The sequence below is a fragment of the Lathyrus oleraceus genome, chromosome 3, assembly GCF_024323335.1.
Source record: "Lathyrus oleraceus cultivar Zhongwan6 chromosome 3, CAAS_Psat_ZW6_1.0, whole genome shotgun sequence".
Taxonomy (NCBI): Eukaryota; Viridiplantae; Streptophyta; class Magnoliopsida; order Fabales; family Fabaceae; genus Lathyrus; species Lathyrus oleraceus.
Genome location: NC_066581.1, coordinates 249,371,044 through 249,393,765, shown reverse-complemented (window position 1 = coordinate 249,393,765; position 22,722 = coordinate 249,371,044). Strand labels below are relative to the sequence as shown.

At 39.9% G+C, this 22,722-nt stretch overlaps 1 non-coding gene across 1 annotated transcript; it reads right to left on the bottom strand.

Annotated features, from left to right (window-relative positions):
• Positions 1 to 246: 246 nt before the first annotated feature.
• LOC127132988 (small nucleolar RNA R71) lies at positions 247 to 353 on the bottom strand. Its single transcript, XR_007806989.1, has one exon. It is a non-coding gene; the product is annotated as a small nucleolar RNA R71 (small nucleolar RNA).
• Positions 354 to 22,722: the final 22,369 nt, after the last annotated feature.

The following is a 22,722-nucleotide window of genomic DNA, read 5'->3' as shown; positions in this document are numbered from 1 at the left end:
CAGATACAATTCCCAGGTCTTGCTACTGAGAACCCGAACCAACATTTAAAAATCTTTCTCCAATTAGCAGACACTTTTAAAACCAATGGAGTTTCTCTTGAGACAATCCGTTTAAGATTATTCCCTTTCTCCCTTAGAGATAAATCCCTATCATGGTTAGATTCCCTTCCACCCAATTCCATAACAACTTGGGAAAACCTTAGAAAAGTAATCCTTGCTAGATACTTTCCCCCAAGTAAGACCGCCATTCTTCGAAACCAAATAACCAGATTTACCCAGAATCAAGGAGAATCGTTGTTCGAGGCTTGGGAGAGATATAAAGAGCTGTTAAGAGAATGCCCCCATCATGGTTTAGAAAATTGGTTAATCATTCAGACCTTCTATAATGGACTTCACTATAACACTAAGATGACCATCGGCGCTGCCGCAGGTGGCACACTAATGAACAAACCTTACCCTGAAGCTAGTGCCCTTATCAAAGATATGGCTCAAAACCATCAATCATGAGGAGTTGAACGAGCGACATTTGAGAAGAAGGAAGCCCAAGGAGGAGTACATGAGTTAAGCTCTATAGACATGATGCAAGCTAAAATGGACGCGTTGGCCCTCAAGGTTAAGCATATGTGTATAAACCCGAATACTGCAGCTGCAGTTTCGTCGGATTGTGAGATATGTGGAACCAAAGGACACCAATTTGCAGAATGCAGTCTCTTAAACGAAACCAACTCTGAGCAAGTGAACTACGCCCAAGGGAACCCATATTCGAATACCTACAACCCTAGATGGAGGAATCACCCGAACTTCTCCTATAAGAACAATAACCCTATCCAAAATACTGCACCTCCGAGACAACCAGGTTACCAAGCCCCAAGACCAAATCAACCTATGCAACCTGTGCCACCAAAGCCGTGCCTTGAGAAAATTTTGGAAAATTTTATCACTGCTCAAACCCAACAAAACGAAGAGTTCATGAACCAGAACATTCACGTTAACGAACTAATTACCCAGTTAGGAACCAAGGTTGACCAAATAGTTACTCACAATAAGATGCTTGAAACCCATATCTCTCAGGTAGCCTTAAACCAAGCCCCCCAGACTACACCTGGAGGACAGTTCCCTGGACAACCTCAACAAAATCCGAGAGGACAAGCTAATGCCATTACCCTATGAAGTGGGACCGCTTATGATGAGCCATTTAACCCAAGATTGAGTGAACCCGAAACTTCTAAGGAATATACCGAACCCACGGACGAAGTGAAGGAACTAGAGGAATCTGGAAAACAGGAAGGAGAAGAACCTAAAAACAAAACTTATGTACCACCCCCGCCATACAAACCACCGATACCATATCCGCAAAGACTCAAACAGACCCAGATCAATAACCAGTATCATAAATTCATTAAGGTTATAGAAAAACTTCACGTAGAAATCCCTTTCACATAAGCCATCACCCAAATACCTTCTTATGCAAAGTTTCTCAAAGACATCCTTACCAACAAACGTAGACTCGACGATCCGAAGCCCTTGGAATGTAATTCTATTTCCGAGAATAAGTTAGCCAAAAAAGATAAAGATCCTTGAAATTCTGGTGTAGTAAGAGGTCAGATGTTCTACTCCAAGTCATGACATATGATCCAACATTGTTACTAATACAGCAACACAGTTATACAAAGTAAAACCCAGTACTGATATGCACACATTCACAGATGTCACAATATCTGCTACTATATCACCATAGAATGGAAGAACACCCAGTTCTGTCCATCTGGTACAAAGACACATCAGAGATCAAACATATCACTTACTTCTGTTGAGCCTCAACATGATGTCTCAACATTGATTTGAACATCATCTGTTACAGCATTGCAGTTTTACCTTATTTTATAACAGACATAATTATAACGTGCAGCAGGTAAAAACACAAGTAATTGTTAACCCAGTTCGGTACAACATCACCTACTCTGGGGGCATACCAAGCCAGGAAGAAGATCCACTATCAGCAGTATTAATTCAGAGTTAAACTCCCCCGTTTACAACTCTTCACTTAATCCCTACCCAATGCAATCTATACCTAGGAACTCCTAGATATAAACATCCAGTTTCCACTCCTATCACTACAATTACAATGTAATGCTAGACAACTTGAACTTGCTTCACAGCTTCATTCAAGACCATAACAAACTCTTACCTACAGGCTTCGAGTTACAAATAATCTCATGCCTTTGAGCACTGAGAAACACATGGTAACGTTCCCACAGGTTGGGAGGTTTTCCGCACACACACCCCTAATTTTTACATTCTTTTTGGGCACTTAAAACCTAGGTTACAATCTGCTATTTATAACCTAAACACCCAACTGGATTTGGGCCTTCAGAAATCGCAACAAACTTCTCCTTTGCTGTTACAAAGCCAGTAGAAAACTTCTGCTACAATCAAGGTCTTCAATCTTTTAGTTCCTAAAATATCTCCATATTTAGAAACTGTATATTCACCAAATATTCTGATTGAGTCTTCAAGACCTCCACAAATAACGCCACATAAGGATTTTAACTAATCCCAGAATATTAAATCAGTTAACACATAACAGAATTAACTAATTCAATTTTATACACAGGCGCGATATCACAGTCATGATGTTGTGACATCTTACATGACATGTTGGTCCAGATGTTGAACTTCTTCAACCTAGCATATTAAAACAACAGAGGTGGCGCGATGTCACAGTCACGATGTTGTGACATCTTACATGACATGTTGGTCCAGATGTTGAACTTCTTCAACCCAACATATTAAAACAACAGAGGTGATTACATTATTTGTTTTACAAAATTAATGCCAATCCTAAGGTACTAACAATCTCCCCCTTTGGCAAATTTTAGCTAAAACAAATAAACATTACACTAGACACCACATCCCAATATGGGTCTGCATTTCCTCTTTGTCATTGTCAGCACCATCACCAACACCAACTTTGGTGTACATGAAGAAGAAGTTATACAAGAATCAGCTGCATCACAACCCTTCCCCTCAACCCTATAGCTTTCTGAAGAATATGTAATGCTGAGTACATAGATAATGTAACTCAGATCACAAGACACAACTGTCTTCTTAACTCAGATCACAAGTCACAAGCGATATACCCAGTATGGTTTTAGTGACTTTTATGCCTGAAACCAACTTCTACTTGCTACCACAACATTTTGCTTGATTTTGGTACATCCTCAGGACAATGTTTCTCTCCCCCTTCACAAAACCAGATCCAGGCGCAGTATGCCCAAATCTTAACAAACCCCATGGTTTAGAGGGAATGGAATGTCGCTCTTGTGAGAAGAGAAGTGCTGATACATCCTTTAAATAGGCCATACCGTGCTTAGGAATTAACGGTAGGAGTAAATACTTGGTCAAGATCCATAAATATTTGCTGAGAATCAGTCAGAGAATCACCAACAATATCCCAGACTATCTTTGAATACCTTTTATAGCTCTTGACTGTTTCTTTTCAGAAACAACAGTTCCAATGCATGTAGACTATTCCATATGTGCTGTCAGACACGTTGCAAGCGATGTCTTAACATTCAACACGACTTTTGTCTGCATTCTTCATGTATTCTCCCTATCACCATTTCCTAAAACCACTTTCTTACCTCCAGTGGTAGCTTGACATCTAGCACCACTACAGCCACAATCACAAACAACAGTAGATGGTTACTCCCCCTGTACCACACAACTGTAACACACAGGCTCATTCTAATATATCATAATAAGACACACCTCATCCATATTTCCTTATGACTGTAAGTTTCAGAAAGAAATAACAATATTGTCCAAGGTAACGTCATGACATCCGGTCAGACATTCTTCTGCTCACTCAGCCTTGACACTCACCACATCATCCCAATAACTAACAAGGTGCCATAACTAGTTATCTGAGAACACATAGACCACAAGCTTGATGCTTACTTGCAGCGCAAAGACAGAACTCCCCCTGTCATAAACAACCAACTCTCCTCTTGAAACTTGGAGATCACACATGAACATATCTAACACCCCAAGGTTGGACCTTCACATACTTCCTGATTCAAAGGGAACCCAGACCACTTGATGAATGGAAAACATAAGACACATCTTCATGTCTTCAAGAGCACACCCTCTGTTCAACCCTCTTGGCTGAACACATCCACACTCTGTGTCAATCTCTCTTCTAACCAGAATAGAAAACCACTTCACAAAATGTTTTAACATAAGTTAGGACATCCTTCACAACATAACAAAGAACACCATCTGATAATCTTCAGATATCACTGAGTCACCAGCTTGATCCAAAAGAAACCAGACACAAATTGGGACATATACATTCTCATCCCATTACAAGAGATAATCTTCCATAGATGGCTCAGAACTCCTACCACAAGATTCCAAGAGATGAATAGAAAACACCTCCTTTTGTCTTCAACTTACTACTTTTCTGCTCAAAAGTAATTTGCCTCAGGCTTTCCTCAAGAATAATCAGCTGCCATATGTTGATTATCTTGATTCTTCGAACTCACTTCTGAGATAGACCAAATGCCACTAGTTGATTACCTCCTTCATGAATCCTCATATGAAAAAGTCAAATGCCACTTTTTGACCTCTCCACGTTTATCAGACCTCTCCCAAAGATATTCTGACCTTCCAAGTGAGACTTGAACTTCACGCTACATGTTAAACAAAACTTAGATTCTCTAAGACATGAACATGTAACATTTTCTCCATCCAGACTTTCAACCTGCATAGGTCCCATTAAGTCCATGTGCACAAGTTCCAGAGTTTTGGATGTTGTAGGATGTCCCAGCTTAGGATGTGACATCTTGGTTTGCTTGCCAACCTGGCATTCTCCACAGACTCTGCCTTCATCAATAAGCAGCTTTGGAATTCCTCTAACCGCTTCCTTGGATATGATCTTTTTCATTCCCCTTAAATGAAGATGACCAAGACGTCTATGCCACAACTTCACCTCCTGTTCTTCCTTGACTAAGGAGCAAATTGAGGAGTAGTTTGAGACTTTAGGTTCCCATAGATAGCAGTTAACTTTGGACCTGGATCCTCTCATAACTTCCTGATTATCTCCATTAGTCACAACACATAATTCCTTAGTGAACTGAACATAGAGAACTTGATCACACCGCTGGCTTATGCTGATGAGATTAGTAGTTAGTCCTTTTACTAACAACACATTATTCAGTTCTGGAACTCCAGAGCTGTCCAGCTTACCAACACCTTTGATTTTTTCTTTAGCACCATCACCAAAGGTCACATAACTGGTAGTGTGAGGTTGTATATCCACCAATAAATTCTCCATACCAGTCATATGTCTTGAGCAGCCACTATCAAAGTATCAGTCTTCTCTGGTAGACGCCCTTAGAGTTGTGTGAGCTAACCTAGCAAACCATTGTCGTTTCTTGATGGGGGCATTATGCTTAGATGCCTTATGCTTAGGTCTGACATGAGGGGTTTGGTTAGGATAACCATGCAACCTGTAGCAGAAGACCAAATATACCACAGTAGTGACATCTCCATCTAGCAACTCCAAAGAACTGCAATGAGAACGATCTTTTCGAAGTACCCAGTCTACAACTCTATAGACCCTTTTATCTTAAGTTGATGGGCCACTTCACCAACTAAGATTCTGATGTTGAACCAAATGTCACAACATTGTATTTTAACATCTAGCTGTGGAATTCAGCTCCTTCTTCTGTCACTTGAAAGAACTTCCTCCCTTCACAGAACAAGAGTTCAACGCTCTCATAGACTTGATTGTGGAACCAAGTTTGAGTAAACAACCTCCATCATGCAGGTTTGCAGTTAAGTCATCCAAGCTCACACCTTGATGAATCCCTGCTTCTTCTCCAAAGACACCAGACACTCTGATGCATGAGTCTTCAGAAGGACCAGTTAGAGACTAACCCTTCAGCTATACCAAGGATTCCACTTCCTAAAGCAAGGTTGTTTCCATGATGTCAAGAATGCTGCCACTTGTTCTTAACTCCACAGTGTGCATTAGCCAATGCACTTCCTTACCTAGATCAGAAATAAACTGATCCAAGTAACCACCATCAAGACTATGATGTCTTCTTCTTCTTGTACACACCATGGTTGAACATGTTCCTTGCCAAAAAACCTTTTCAGAGATCATATGCTTTTTCTGCCACCAAAGAGATAGATAATAAACCAATGTACTATCCTTCTTGTGATTCTGCACAGGGTCGTTAAGAAGAGATGTTCCAACATCTTTAAGAACATCAGTTATCTTGAGCTCCAAGGATAATCAATTAAATACTTTTACTTGGCACAAGTAGACATTGATCTTAAATCCTTTCCCAATTATCCTTTCAGTTACTTCCACCATAAGAATACTTTGAAAATACTCTTCTTGAGTCAACGTCTTCTGCTTGCAAGCACCTCAACAGTTTTGAGAATCTTTCCAGATTGGATTCACCCTTAGGAATGAGAGAGATGAATCCTTCCTTTCAGATGTGTCACACAATAACCAGAACCCATGTGACACAGGTCAACAGCCAATCAGACCCTAGGCTGACCAAACGTGAGGAGGTTAACCAAAACTCCCCCTCAAATTAACAATCATGGAAACTCCACACCAATATCCATGCATTGTACACAAATGTTTCAACATGACATACACCATCCCTACCAGTGGCAACTAACTCTATGAGTTATACCTATACATACTCCAATCACACCAATCAGACTCCAGCTGACCATAAGTACTAGAAAAAAAACAACACCAGTCAATAGTAGATATGCATTGCCAGAGCATACTACCTCAACCAACCTCTGAATCTTCATATTCTCACTCCTTGAGGGAACTGTCACTTCTGATAGTGGTGTTTGAATAACAAGATTCATGGTCCCAATCCTCTTAAATGAAATAGCAATCAGGTTACCCCATTATTGACTTCTAACATCCAGGGGACTTGTCTTCCAACACAACATAGTACTTCAGGGAACAACTATCCAACCCTGATCAATCTACAAGAATAAGACAAGCAGCAGGAAATTGCACAATGTCACATCTCAACCAGCTCCACTTCTAGAGATCAGACCTCTAAAAGTGACCTTATTAAGCACACACACAGTTGACCCTACCCTTGTCAACTTAGCACACACAGATGTCTCCTCTTCCAGGTCAGGAGTAGGTTCCAAACACAACTATCCCTTTGTTTGACACCTAAAAACATTTTCTCTTCAACCAGTAGCTGCATACTTGTTGAACAACATGTTCTAACATCACAACATAGAACATTAGTTCCACCTCCTTGGAACCAACCCTCCTTGAAAGTCTTCAAGGTCTTCATATACACTACCCAAGAGAGTAAAAGAATCAGTGATCAGGTGATTCTTACCATCCTGAAGTGAGAACGTCATGATGAGTGGACTTGAGGAGACTCAAGTATCTTTGACATCTTCAGTAGATTATGATGAAATCTTGAATACAACAGCCTTTCATCCACATGAAGGGAAACTACATCATAGTTTGAGTTTTGCCAGGTATTATGCAGCGGAAATCATAATACAACTCAACCTATGAACACCCACTTCACTAGATCAGCCTCCAAGAACATACCAAGTTTGAATATGATTCAATACTAGCACAGCTGTCCCACACAAAGGCCAATTGCCAACCTCCATAGACAGGTACACACAGTTCCTGTCATGAATAGTCCATCCACCTACTTCAAGGGACCATTCAGGGAATCACAGAGCCTTCCACAGGTTCCAACATCAGTACTAACATAACTCCTTGCAAGATACCAAAAAGTATCACCCATGGATCTCATCCAGAAACAGAACAGGATGCCTGCTCTGATACCAATTGAAATTCTGGTGTAGTCAGAGGTCAGATGTTCTACCCCAAGTCATGACATTTGATCCAACATTGTTACTAATACAACAACACAGTTATACAAATTAAAACCCATTACTGATATGCACACATTCACAGATGTCACGATATCTGCTACTATATCACCATAGAATGGAAGAACACCCAGTTCTGTCCATTTGGTACAAAGACACGGCAGAGATCAAACATAGCACTTACTTCTGTTGAGCCTGCACAGTTATCAGCATGATGTCTCAACATTGGTTTGAACATCATCTGTTACAGCATTGCAGTTTTACCTTATTTTATAACAGACATAATTATAACGTGCAGCAGGTAAAAACACAAGTAATTGTTAACCCAGTTCGGTACAACATCACCTACTCTGGGGGCATACCATGCCAGGAAGAAGATCCACTATCAGCAGTATTAATTCAGAGTTAAACTCCCCCGTTTACAACTCTTCACTTAATCCCTACCCAATGCAATCTATACCTAGGAACTCCTAGATAGAAACCTCTAGTTTCCACTCCTATCACTACAATTACAATGTAATGCTAGACAACTTGAACTTGCTTCACAACTTCAATCAAGACCATAACAAACTCTTACCTATAGGCTTCAAGTTACAAATAATCTCATGCCTTCGACCACTGAGAAACACATGGTAACGTTCCCACAGGTTGGGAGGTTTTCCGCACACACACCCCTAATTTTTACATTCTTTTTGGGCACTTAAAACTTAGGTTACAATATGCTATTTATAACCTAAACACCCAACTGGATTTGGGCCTTCAGAAATCGCAGCAAACTTCTCCTTTGCTGTTACAAAGCCAGCAGAAAACTTCTGCTACAATCAAGGTCTTCAATCTTTTAGTTCCTAAAATATCTCCATATTTAGAAACTGTATATTCACCAAATATTCTGATTGAGTCTTCAAGACCTCCACAAATAACGCCACATAAGGATTCTAACTAATCCCAGAATATTAAATCAGTTAACACATAACAGAATTAACTAATTTAGTTTTATACACAGGCGCGATGTCACAGTCATGATGTTGTGACATCTTACATGACATGTTGGTCCAGATGTTGAACTTCTTCAACCTAGCATATTAAAACAACAGAGGTGGCGCGATGCCATAGTCATGATGTTGTGACATCTTACATGACATGTTGGTCCAGATGTTGAACTTCTTCAACCCAACATATTAAAACAACAGAGGTGATTAGATTATTTGTTTTACAAAATTAATGTCAATCCTAAGGTACTAACAATCCTGGAAATTTCTCCATTCCTTGTATTTTGGGAAGTCATGTCATCGAAAAAGCTTTTCTAGACTTAGGAGCTAGTGTGAGCTTAATGCCTTTAGCAGTTTGTGAGAGGTTAAACTTAGGAGAATTACAACCTATTAAGATGTCACTTCAATTAGCTGATAAATCTGTTAAATATCCGATAGGCATATTAGAAGATGTCCCTGTCAGGATAGGTCAGTTATTTATCCCTATTGATTTTGTTGTCATGGACATTAAAGAGGATGACGATATACCAATCCCTCTAGGTAGACCATTCTTATCAACTGCAGGAGCCATAATATATGTCAAGAGAGGAAAGTTGACCTTTGAGGTAGGTGGCGAGAAGATATAATTTATACTTTCAATTTTTTTTATGGCACCTATGATGGGAGACGCATGTTATGCCATATATATCATTGATGAATGCGTTAGGGAAATAGAACAAGAAGAAATCATAAAAACAATTAAGTTGCCATCAACCCTCATACTGGAAGATGATAACTTTAGGAAACCCTACATCGATGATAACCTTTACGAATGTTTATCCCTTACCCCAGATCCTATGCCATGCCCTAAGAAACCAACCTTAGAACTTAAGGAATTGCCTAAGAACCTGAGATATGAGTTTCTTGATGAAGAGATGAACCGTCCAGTTATAGTCAGTGCTACCTTGAGCCAAGAGGAAACAGACCAACTCTTAGATGTTTTATGAAGATATCCCTCAGCCTTAGGATATAATATTTCTGATCTGAAAGGTATAAGCCCATCCGTATGCATGCATCGGATTTTCCTCGAAGAAGATTCAAAGCCCTTCAGAGAACATCAGAGAAGAATAAACCCTATAATGAGTGATGTTGTTAAATGAGAAGTTCTTAAGTTACTTGAGGCAGGTATAATCTATCAGATCTCAGATAGTAAATGGGTGAGCCCTATGCATGTAGTACCTAAAAAGGGAGACATCACAGTAGTGCAAAATGATAAAGGCGACCATATAGAAAAATGGATAGAAGGAGGATGGTAGATGTGCATAGACTACAGAAAGTTAAATAAAGCAACAAGGAAGGATCATTTCCGTTTACCATTTATAGACCAGATGTTGGAGTGTCTAGCCAGACACTCCTACTTTTGCTATCTAGATAGATACTCTAGATTCTTTCAAATACCTATCCACCCCGAAGATCAAGAGAAAACTACCTTTACATGCCCTTATGGAACTTTTGCTTACACACGAATGCCATTCGGACTCTGTAACGCCCCAGCTACTTTCCAACGCTGCATGATGTCAATCTTTGCAGATTACCTAGATATTATCATGGAAGTATTTATGGATGATTTCTCGGTTTGCGGATTTGATTTCCAAAATTGTCTTGTTAACCTTGAGAAAATCCTGGAGAGATGCGTGGAGGTGAACCTTGTGCTAAACTGGGAAAAGTGTCATTTCATGGTCACCGAAGGGATTGTTTTAGGACATATAGTTTCCGAAAAAGGTATTGAGGTAGATAGAGCTAAAATAGAAGTCATAGAGAATCTAAAACCACCCAAAACTATCAGAGAAGTCCGAAGTTTCCTTGGACATGCTGGATTCTACCTGCGTTTCATCAAAGACTTCTCTAAAATAACTAAACCTTTAACTGGCCTTTTAATGAAAGATGCTGAATTCATTTTCGATGAAAAATGTAACGAAGCATTTAATCTTTTAAAGCAAGCGTTGATTTTAGCACCCATTATGCAACCCCTTGATTGGTCAGAACCTTTTGAGATAATGTGTGACGCTAGTGATTATGCCGTTGGAGCCGTTCTAGGACAAAGGAAAAATAAAAAATTACATGTGATTTATTATGCCAGTAGAACCCTAGACGGCGCCCAACTTAACTATGCAACAACTGAAAAGGAACTACTTGCTGTAGTTTTTACTATAGACAAATTCAGATCTTATCTAGTAGGAGCCAAAATTATAGTTTACACCGATCATGTTGTCATTCGTTACCTATTAAGTAAGAAATATGCCAAGCCCAGGTTACTCTGATTGATTCTGTTACTACAAGAGTTTGATTTAGATATCCGAGATAAAAAAGGCACTGAAAATGTAGTAGCTGATCACCTTTCTAGGATAGAACACCTGAAACCAGACTTCGTACCCATAAATGATGATTTTGCCTATGATAGACTGATAGCTAAACTAGAAGCCATTGAAGACGATAGCCTAGGCCCTCATGAACACTTCCAAAAATCCTTAGCTGTAAGTAACGTGCCATGGTATGTAGACTTTGTTAATTATCTAGCTGTTGATATCATACCCTCTGATCTTGACTACCACCGGAAGAAGAAGTTCTTTAACGATGTAAGAAACTTTTATTGGGATGAACCATTCCTTTTCAAAAGGGGTAAAGACGGCATTTTTCGTCGTTGCGTTCCAAAAGAGGAGGTAAAGAGTATAACTGAGCATTGTCACTCTGCACCCTATGGTGGACATGCGAGCACCTCTAAGACATACGCCAAGATTCTTCAAGTTGGTCTGTTCTGGCCTACCATGTGGCGTGATGTCCATGCTTGCATTGTCAAATGTGATAGATGCCAACGCACGGGAAATATTTCAAGACGTGACGAAATGCCTCTAAGAAACATTCAAGAAGTAGAACTCTTCGACGTTTGGGGTATAGATTTCATGGGACCTTTCCCACCATCCTTAGGAAACAAGTATATCTTAGTAGTTGTGGACTACGTGTCTAAGTGGATTGAAGTTATAACTCCACCCACAAACGACACTAGAGTGGTGATCAAGTTATTTAAAAATTATATATTCCCCAGATTTGGAACACCCCGTTTAGTCATAAGCGATGGAGGATCGCACTTCATATCGAGAATATTTGATTAACTTTTAAGCAAATATGGAGTTAGGCATAGAGTAGCAACACCATACCACCCACAGACTAGTGGTCAAGTAGAAGTATCCAATAGGGAGATAAAACGAACTCTAGAAAAAACTGTTTCTATATCTAGAAAAGACTGGTCTCAGAAGCTCCAAGAAGCATTATGGGCCTACAGAACCGCTTTCAAAACCCCTATAGGAATAACTCCCTACCAACTAGTCTATGGAAAATCCTGTCATTTACCTTTTGAATTAGAGCATAAGGCCTATTGGGCCATTAAAACTTTGAATTTGGATTACCTGACCGTTGGTGAAAAACGTATCCTTGACATCCACAAACTGGAAGAACTCAGGCAATCCGCCTACGAGAATGCCATAATATACAAAGAGAGAACCAAAGCTTGGCATGACAAAAGAATTGTGAAAAAATATTTCAATATAGGTGACCCTGTTCTCCTGTTCAATTCTAGGTTACGACTTTTCCCTAGGAAGTTGCGTTTAAGATGAACTGGCCCTTTCAAAGTATCTAAGATTCTGAGATTCAGAGTTGTAGAAATCAAGAACGAAACTTGTAATCCATTCATTGTAAATGGGCAAAGACTGAAGATCTATGAAGGAGGAGACATTCTAACAGACTACTCCAGCCACACTCTGGTAGATCCACCAATTCCTATGACAGATGTATAAGTTCCGATTGTCAAGCTAACGATGTTAAACAAGCGCTGCTTGGGAGGCAACCCACGGTTTTCTTATCTTATTTTACTTTTTCTGCATTTATTTACTTTATTTTATTTTTAATCATATTCTCGTCGGGACTAAATATCATTTGGCTACCTTATCGGCCAGGATGGACCAGAGAGACCGTCGTCGCAGCAGATCCCGTTGTCCACCACAGGATGGCAAAGGGACCAGTGGTCAGCAGTAGTGTGATAGGTTACTCTCCCTTTATCTTATTTTGAAACATTGGGGATAATGTTCTATTTAAGTGTGGGAGGAGATTTTATCGCTTTCTATTTCCCTTTGCTATTTTTATGTAGATTGTTTATTTTTATTGCTTTTTAGTTGTTTACTTTGTTTTATTTCGTTTTTAGTTAGTGTGTTTTAGAAAGTAAATGTGTATGACAAGTCACCAGTATAGTGTATCTTTAGTACATCCTCATCTCCCCATTCCTTTAGCCCTACCAAAATTTTTTTGCATAGGAGAACGGTGTTGTTCTGAAAGTTTTTGGGCTTTAAGACAAGTTTGAGTTAGGATGTGGTGACTTGGGAGAACTTTTTGAAACATCAGTATCGTTTTAGCACCATAGACTTCATGAATATAGGAATCACTCCCGAAACCCCATATACCATGGCCTTAATTATCATTTCAGTATAGACCTCAGTAGTTTATTCTAACAGTCAGCTCCAGCCTAAGCATGCTCTACGTAGGGGACCGATGAACATGAGTGAATGATCCAGTGTAATAAATAAAGAAAAAGGTCATTTAAACCAAAAAGTTGTAAAAATTTGCTGCAAAAGAAAAAGAAAAAAAAACTCACCCACTGTTAGTTGGTTCAGAGGTATCTGGCGCTTAACTCGGTAGGGCGGATTACGATCCGATCCCCCACAACTGCATTTGGGTCAAATTAAAAGGGTTTACATAGATTTATGTGCCAGAAATCCCATGTTTAGGATCAGAATCACTAACCGGTCACTCTACTATGAAGCATGTACGGATAACGGGCTTAATGTGATTGCGCTTGAATGAAAAGGACCCAAAAAGAGATGAAGAGGCAGGCCTAGGTATTGTGGGATAATATGGGTTGGTTAATATAGGAATGGAGTTTATGTCCGTGTCTGCGGATAAGTGTCATCACGATACCCTTGGTTCACTCAGTTAGTACCTATCACTGCATCCCGACTTGAACTTAGAAGCCCTTTTAGCCCGAATCACTCGTCGACATCGGTTTTTCTTCTTTGAGCTTTTAAGTGTTTTGCTTGAGGACAAGCAAGGGTTTAAGTTTGGGAGAATTTTATGACACTGAAATTCATCGTATTTTCGACTCCGATTTTGCATGCATTTTAGTTGTTTTATTGTTATTTTGTTATGTTATTACTATGTTTTTCTTTGTTTTCAGGTTTTCAGTCTAATCGGAGCCCCGATCGAGAAAAGGAGCAAAAAAGAGCTAAAAAGCCAAAAAATCAGCATTTTACACTTGTGGCTCCCACTGTGGCGGGCGCCATGGGTCCAGCCATGACGTGTCCCAGTTTCAACCGCTCCTCAACTGCCACGTCTCCCATGATCTCCACTTGGGGCTGCAAATTTCCTCCTGTGGCGGGCGCCATGATGTTGAGGCGGGCGCCACAAGAACAAAATGGTGCCCACCCATTTTCAAACTTAGGGGCATCCTTGTACTCTCCATGTTATTTTCTTGCCTATAAATAGAACCTTGATTTCAAATGTTTAGGCATCCAAACTTAGTTACAACTAGGCATATATCAGTATTGTGTAAAAGTGGTAATCGCTTCATATCGGAGTGTTGCCACACTGTGTAATCGAGTTTGTAATCAAGTTTGGAGCACTTTGGAAGGAAGTTTAATCCTGCCGCCATTTTCATTTCTGTTTCGCACTTTATTCGATCCTCCGATTGGAGCAGGTTTTATTGCTTTACCTTTGTCTACTTTATTTTCCAGCACTGCCTTTATTTTGTTTACTTTCCTGCACTCCCTTTATTTTGTTTACTTTCCCGCACTCGCACTTTACTTTGTTTATTTCTCGCACTGCACTACTTTCCTTTATTTCTTGCACCGCACTACTTTTATTTACTTTCCTGCACCCGCACTACTTTTATTTATTTTCCGCACTCGCACTACTTTTATTTACTTTCCTACACTTGCACTTATTACCTTCTTTTTTAAAAGTCTTTTATTTATCCGTTTTTATGATAAAAATTAAAATGCATTTTTACTTTACCATGTCTGGATAAACCTATAAAGGTTAGAATGTAAGGATCGTAATTGAACCGATAATCCGTACAATTGTTCGTAGAAGCACTTAAGGGCTATTTTGACTTTCAACTTAAGTTTTCCCGCACTTAATTTCCGTTGGGTAAGATCAAAAGTCGTCCGACGTCTGTTTAAACTTATTTGTTTTTAACTATTTCAAATACAGCGAAAGCGCTTTGTTTAGTTCATTATGAGTTTTTAACTTAAAAAGAAAAGTGATTTTAAAACTATTTTCGGACGTGTTTATAAGTTTAGAGTCTGGTTCGTGAGAACCTCTTTTGGTTAAGAAATCCAAGTCAAAATACTTTTCAACTTAGTCAAGACACTGTATTTCTTAAAAATAGGTTTACTACTCTAACGCAATGCACGCCTTTTTATAAGTGACAATAAGAGGGTTTAATTAGGGAGTACAACTCGGTTCTGAATACGTGAAAGCGACAATTCCCGTTAAATTGGATCTTTTCAAAGTAGGAAACATTGCCCATAAGTAATTCTATTAGCAAGTACTTGGATTATTAATTGATTATGCGAATTACATTCGAACCTGTCTTTATTAATTGAATTTAATTTAATACTTTATTTTTCATTGCGCACTCTTAAAAAACCCTGTTTCGATTACCTTAGATAAACACCGTAATAATAGATAACGATAGATTGACATTTGGTCTCTGTGGATTCGACAATCTTTTATATTACTCTGACGCGTTCGTATACTTGCGAAAAAATGCATCAATAAACCACTTGTACAGAAGAGGAATGCAACAGACAATCGTTCCACCACCTTTAGAATTCCTTAGATGCAAAGAAAAGTACATATCTCCTAACAGAGTAGGCACATGATTCCCAATCAAGAAAATTCTAATGGCGTTAACATCAACAAAACCATCAATGTTAGGGAACAAGGTTGGACCATAGATGAGCAACACAAAGACAGCTTCAAAAGAGTCCATACTACCGGCTTGAGCAAAGTCAGTAGCTTCCTTGACGAGTGTCGTAACCTCAAAAGTACAGTGCGCGAAAAAACAACCGGCGAAAGAAAATGACAGAAGAGTCGCCACCGTGCGTTATTCATCCCAAAGGAGGGAAAGGAAACGCTCGAAGTAAACCTGAAAAAGGAAAGGACAAGACGGGGTCTCGCAACCAAATATTGGGTTCGGGAGTCGGTTATGCGAAGGGAAGGTATTAGCACCCATACGCATCTGTAGTACTCTACGGGATCCACTTTTGTAGTTCTTGTCTAAAGGGTGTGAGTTTATCTTGTGTTGTTTACCAAAAATGGGGGTTAAATGAAAATGACTCGCGCGGATGTCGCATCCACTACATACGTATCTCATCTGAATATGAGAATCAAAGTCTTCGTAGCTCGGCTACCTAGGGGTTAAGGGTAGTTGTGCTCGCTAAGACATCGCGTCTTATGCCTATGTATCTCATTTGACCTGAGAATCAGAGCAAAACGTAGGTCGGCTAACTATGGGGTTATGGATTGGGTTTTGGACGAACGACGTTACTACGCAATCTACCGGATGCTCGACCTTTGGAGACTTACTCGCCTGTAGTAGAAGGAGTTAACATGTTACTTTGGGTTTTAGGGTTTGGGATGCTCAAGGTCAAAAAGGCAGTCCTTGACGAAGGAACCGCGCTACCTGCAGGGATACGAACACATACAAAACAAACATGTATAAAGTAAATGTGCAAACAAGGGGCTCAGAAGTAAATAAACAAAAGAAAACAAATGCCTCCTATCGAGGTCTTCCAGCTAAGAAAATGATAAAATGCGGAAAAGAGGTAAAAGTACCACACGGATAAAGATCTGAAGTAACAGCAATTAAAGGAGTAAGAAACCCAGGGAGCAATTAGGGTTTATGTGAGGCAAATGTGATTCTGTGCAGTTGAGTTCCCTTCAGGGTTTGGAGGCTGCTCTGAACTTTGTTAGCTCTTCTCTCACTATCTTTTTCCTCAGGGTTTTGTTCCAAGGAAACCTCAGAGTATTTTGCTTCTCTTCCTTTTTCTCAAGTGAAGCCTTGGTATTTATAGACTGAATTTCATGGCTTGTGGGCTCAAATGGGAGAGGTCCAAGTCCAAGTTTTTTCTATTATATTTTATTTATTTTATTTATTATTATTTTTATTTATTTATTTATTTATTGTAAAAAATTATTATTATTATTATTATTTTATTTTTTTAAAAGTTTCTTGGATCTAATTCTGATTGACATGATGAAATGCAATGTGAAATGCTAAATGAATGCATGAATGAGGAGGGCAAATTTTGGGGGGTTACAGCTGCCCCTATTCAATCATCAGCTAACCCGAGTGGGATGAAAGCGAACAGCTTATCAGACAAACGGGGTGAGTTGTGATTGAATACCAAAGACAGACCGAAAATTTGCGCTCCGAGAACACCACAAAAACGCGGAAATACACCGCGCTGTTTATTTTTCTTCCGATCCTCTGGCTGGATCTGAATCAGTCTTCTGGCTTAATCTGGAGTTTCGATCCTCTGGTTGAACCTATACTCAATTTAGTCCTCTGGTTGGATATTAATTTTGATCCTCGGGCTGGATACGATTTTGATCTTCTAGCTAGATCTTCTTCGATCTTCTGGCTATATCTCCTTCGTTTCGATTCTCTGGCTGAATCTATTTCCTTTGATTCTCTGGCTGAATCTACTTCGATCTTCTGGCTAGATCTATTTCCTGACTTCGATCTTCTGGCTAGATCTTCTTCGTTCTTCTGGCTAGATCTCCTTTGTTTCGATTCTCTAGCTGAATCTACTTTGATCTTCTGGCTAGATCTGGATTGTTTAGATGATAAATTCCCATCATTAGGATCCCGCATCTGAGGCATGCGCTGGTTGACCCTCTTCTGAAATCTACACCCAACCTTCATATTAGATATGTGTTAGACTATGGCACGGATCTAGAAGGGGGGGTTGAATAGATCCCAATTAAAAACTTTAGTCGGCGCTACCAATTTAAAAGAAAAATTGGTTTTAAAATTGTTGTTAGATGCGGAAGCGGCCGAGGAAAATTAGTCTAAAACGAACCGTTATTGGAAAACCGGATATGCGTTAAGCTAATGGATATTGGATTAAAAGAGATACAATTCACTACACACAAAGCACAATCAATTATATAGTTCACTTATTTGCAAGCCTAGTTCCAATGAGTAAAAATACCAAATTGAAACACAATGCAAACTTAAGGCAACTTTAGCTTAGGCAATTTTGCAAACACTTGGTGTGCACAAACACTCCGAGTGATTTTTGAGTTGAGTAAGTGTTTCGATTTATCCTAGTACAATATGTTATTGTACTTAGTATTCCAACAACAGTTTGCAACACTTTCTCAACTTAAATCAATGTTTGTCAGAAAATTGCTTAAACTAAAATCACTTAAATTTTAAGCTGAAAATTAACTTGTGCAGAAAATTTAAAGAAGACAGAGATTTGATGAGGCAGTTCCCCCGCCGTCCTCGCTTCGGGGTACGTCTGCCCTCAATTCTAAAAATAGAATTGAGCTGATCAATAGATATAACCTGTGATGTTTAATCGTTTTTACAAGGAGTGCAGAGTATGTAAACAACAAAATTTCGCAATATGTTGAATGATACTTCTTCTCCTTTCCCCTTGATTCAAGATGAATCAAGACCTTTGATTGTTGATGTTTGACCTCTGTTTCCTGCCGCTCGTTGATGAACCTTCCGTTCTTCAATCCCTTGGCCCGGCTGATCACGAACAAGAACAATCAAACCCGGATTCTTCACTGCTCAATCACCGACTCCGCTACTAAACTGATGAAGACTCTCTCTTATCAGTTACCTTCGCTCAGCTGAATGATAAGGAAGCAATTCGTCCAAAAACCCCCAAACGCAAACCGGTATTGGAGGATAAAACCCTAATGGTTTTATTCAAGAAAGAACCTGTCAAGACTTCAACTCGAACCCGATTCTTCAATCGCTACCTCGAACCTTATCACCTTCAAACTGTCACAAATCGCATCAAAAGTTATTGTGTGCAGTTGATGAATTTTGGACTGTTGAAGATGAAGATGATGAATCTTTGACAACTATTTCACTCTTTCTTGTTTCCTTGAACACTTGTACTCAAAAATTCAAATGTTAGTTAATAGAAGTGTTTTTACTTCTATTTATAGTAGCAGACAAAACCAAACAGACAGAACAGAAATTTAAACTTTGAAATAACTCAGAAAACTGAGTTTGCGCGCGAGCGGTCGACCATAGGGTCAGCGCACGCTGACCCGTGGGGTACGCGCTGACTGCATGCGTCGACGCAAGGGATTTTTGCGCCGACCCGTGAGTTAAGCGTCGACCCTATGCGTCGACGCAAAGGGTTCTTGCGCTGACTTCCTCCAGTTTGCCTAGAGCCTTTGCGCCGACCCGTGAGCTTTGAGCTGACCCCTATGGTCGACTCAAAGCCTTTAAATCTGCAAAAAAGCTGTGGTTAGTGATTTTCACATATTTGGTCATGATCACGCTTTGTTTATATGTCTTTAAAGATTATAGTAGCTTTAGGATAACGTGAAAAAGGATATGGTGGGTAATGTGATGCATTTGTTCGTAGACTTGCATGGTGGTCTTTTGTCATCATCGAAACTTGACATCGTATGTTGTATGAGACTTTGTCTTTACATACTCCCCCTTTTTGATGATGACAACCCGTATAACTCAGCGTGACGAACATCATGCAGTATTAACACATTTTGCACACTCCCCCTTTCTTTTGTAATCTAAGGCCATTTGCAGTTTGTCAGACTGTTAGTTTGTCAGCAATGTCAGCATTTTTCTCCCCCTTTGACAACATCAAAAAGAGAGACAGAGTAACTATTCAAGGTTGCAACGATAAATTCACAGGCAGTAGTAGATACCAACGAAATAATATCACACAAATATCATTTCTTAGCAGTAGTCATTAATTAAGAATGAGAAAATACATAAAGAAGTTGTGGTGCATAGACAGGCAAAACAACAACAAGATACATGCAAAAACAACAAGCAAGATGTAAAGTGCATATGAGTGGCTATTGTCTTAAGTGACGGTGTCCAGGATGGTAGCATACGCCTGGATTTCTGCTGGGGTAAGCCAGAGTTTCTAGGTAATCGGTGACACCTTCCAGATGCCTTAGACTCCCGGTGACTTGCCGATCCAAATCTGCATATCGTTCATTTAAGCTTGTGGAGAGATTTTCGAGCCGCTCATTTTGGGTTTGAAGTTGACTGTTGATTTGAGCAAGTCGGTCATCTTGGGATTGCATGAATGTTTGTTGGGCAAGTTGCATGCTTTGCATCATCTCCAACAGCTCTGAAGAATCAGCTTGATGTGGAGGGGATGGAGGAAGTTCTTCCTCAACCTGGTGATATGGCTGGTAAAATTCACGTTGTGTTGTCCAACCTGAATGTTGCCATTCACCCCAGCCACCCCATTTTGGAGCATCTTCTTCATATGTATCCGGCTGCTGAACCCAAGCAGAGCCGGAGTGATCATGCAAGCCAATTGGTGAAGGACTTGCGTCTCCACCAATGTAAGCATCATTGTGCCTTATTTCTTCTTCCTCTTCTTCGTCTTCTTGTTCTCTTTCCACTTCATCATCTTGTTCTTCACTTTCATCACTATCAACCCTTGGAGAAACATATCCTCTTCTAACAAACTTGTATTTCTTCTGCTCCTTGCACCATAGATAGCCCATCATAGACATGGTTTTTGTGCTAAACTCTTTGTCAGGTGAGATTGATTTGAGCGCGAAGGATGGATGACTAACATTGGCAGATGTGAGGACTTCTTGGATGAAGGATCCGTAGGTAAGAGCGGTTCCTCGTCCGGAATCCCGAAGGCCATACATTCTACTGGCAATGTAGTATGGCCAGTTAATTTTTATCTTATTTTTCAGAATGTAAAGCAAATGAACTTCGGGCTGTTCGACTCTAGAGAGACCGCCCTTCTTGGGCCGCAGGATGCGTGAGACAATCCAGTGGAGAATCCTTTCCCCGGCGCCCAGTTTGCCTGCAGTGACGGTTCGTGGGAACAGGTCACTCTGCACAAACTCGTCAGGATATGGCTCTTCCAACATGTCATTTAATGCAGTCTTAAACTCATAGCCATCAATGTGGTGAGAATCAGTCACCTCAGGCAGGGGGTTTCCAGCATCATCCACAGACAAATCAAAATATCTATTCCAAAAGTTTGATTTAACTGATACCTTAGCAGAGCCAACTTTGGAGGAGAGTTTGTGTCCCCGAAAGTTCTCATGAAGACCGGAGTAGAAGACTCGCACAAGGTCTTCACTATATTGAGAATTGCACTCCAAGAAATTTAGGAAGCCTTGATGCTGCAATAGGCCCACGATTCGAGCGAGTTGCATGCGTTCAGCGGTAAGCTTGTAGAACGCATGTTGTGGCACAACTCCTCGTTTACCTATGTCTTTGTTGAAGATTTCAACACGAGCAGGTGGAACGAGAGATACGGCAGATATGGGAAGAGATACACCGGATGATTCACGTGGTCTCTTGCCGGAAGGTCTGCGTGATGAAGAAGCCATTTGAGAGGGTTTTGAAGCCAAGTGTTTGGATGTATAGAGAAGGTTTAATGAGGGTTTTGATAGTGATTTTTCAAGAGAGGGGTTTTTCCCAATTTATAGTGTAAAGGTTTAGGGTTTTGGGAAGATGGAAGATCAAAGAGCAAAAGCCACTAGGTAGGTGCAAGTTACAAAGTAGTGGGTAGTTTGAAAGGTAATGGAATGTAATTGCACATTTAATGATGAAATGCATGAGTGATGATTCAAATTTTTCTGCAGAAAAACGGAATTTTCGAGCGATGCGTCGACCATACCCCTGTATGCGTCGACGCATACTGTTTGATTTTTGAAAATATGCAGAAATTAATTTTCATGCGTCGACCATAACCCTGGTGCGGTCGACTCATACTGTACAAGTTTTCATTTTCCACTGTTTACCGCATGCAATGACTAGTTTGATGCATAAGCAACAGTATATACAGCAATACACAACCAAATGGATATATTAAGGGAATATATATATAAACCACATCATTTTGAGATGAAATTTTGAAGTCATGAGCTTTAGCAGAGATATAGAGAAAGGAACGATATCACCTTAATACCACAGTGACTTAGTGAACATTAGACATGTGCTTGCAACAACAGAGATTTGTTAGAAGTACAGTATTAAGGCTTAAGATGTGAGAATGTAAACAGCAGTTTAGACTGCCCGTTCCGAAATATCGAGGATGCCAAGTTCTCGGCGAATATGAAAGAAAGGTTCATTTGCTAGCGGCTTAGTGAAAATGTCCGCTAGTTGATTTTCAGTGTTTACGTGTTCAAACACGATGTCACCTTTCTCTACATGATCCCGAAGAAAGTGGTGTCGAATTTCGATATGCTTAGTGCGAGAGTGTAGCACAGGATTTTTGGTTAGGTTAATAGCACTCGTGTTGTCACAAAATATGGGAATACGTTCCAGTTTTAAGTTAAAATCCAATAGTTGTTGCTTAATCCATAAGATTTGGGCACAGCAACTACCGGCTGCAACGTATTCAGCTTCGGCGGTTGACAAAGCGACAGAAACTTGTTTCTTGCTATGCCAACTAACCAAAGAGTTTGAAAATAGATGACAAGTGCCACTTGTGCTTTTCCTATCCGATTTGCAACCGGCAAAGTC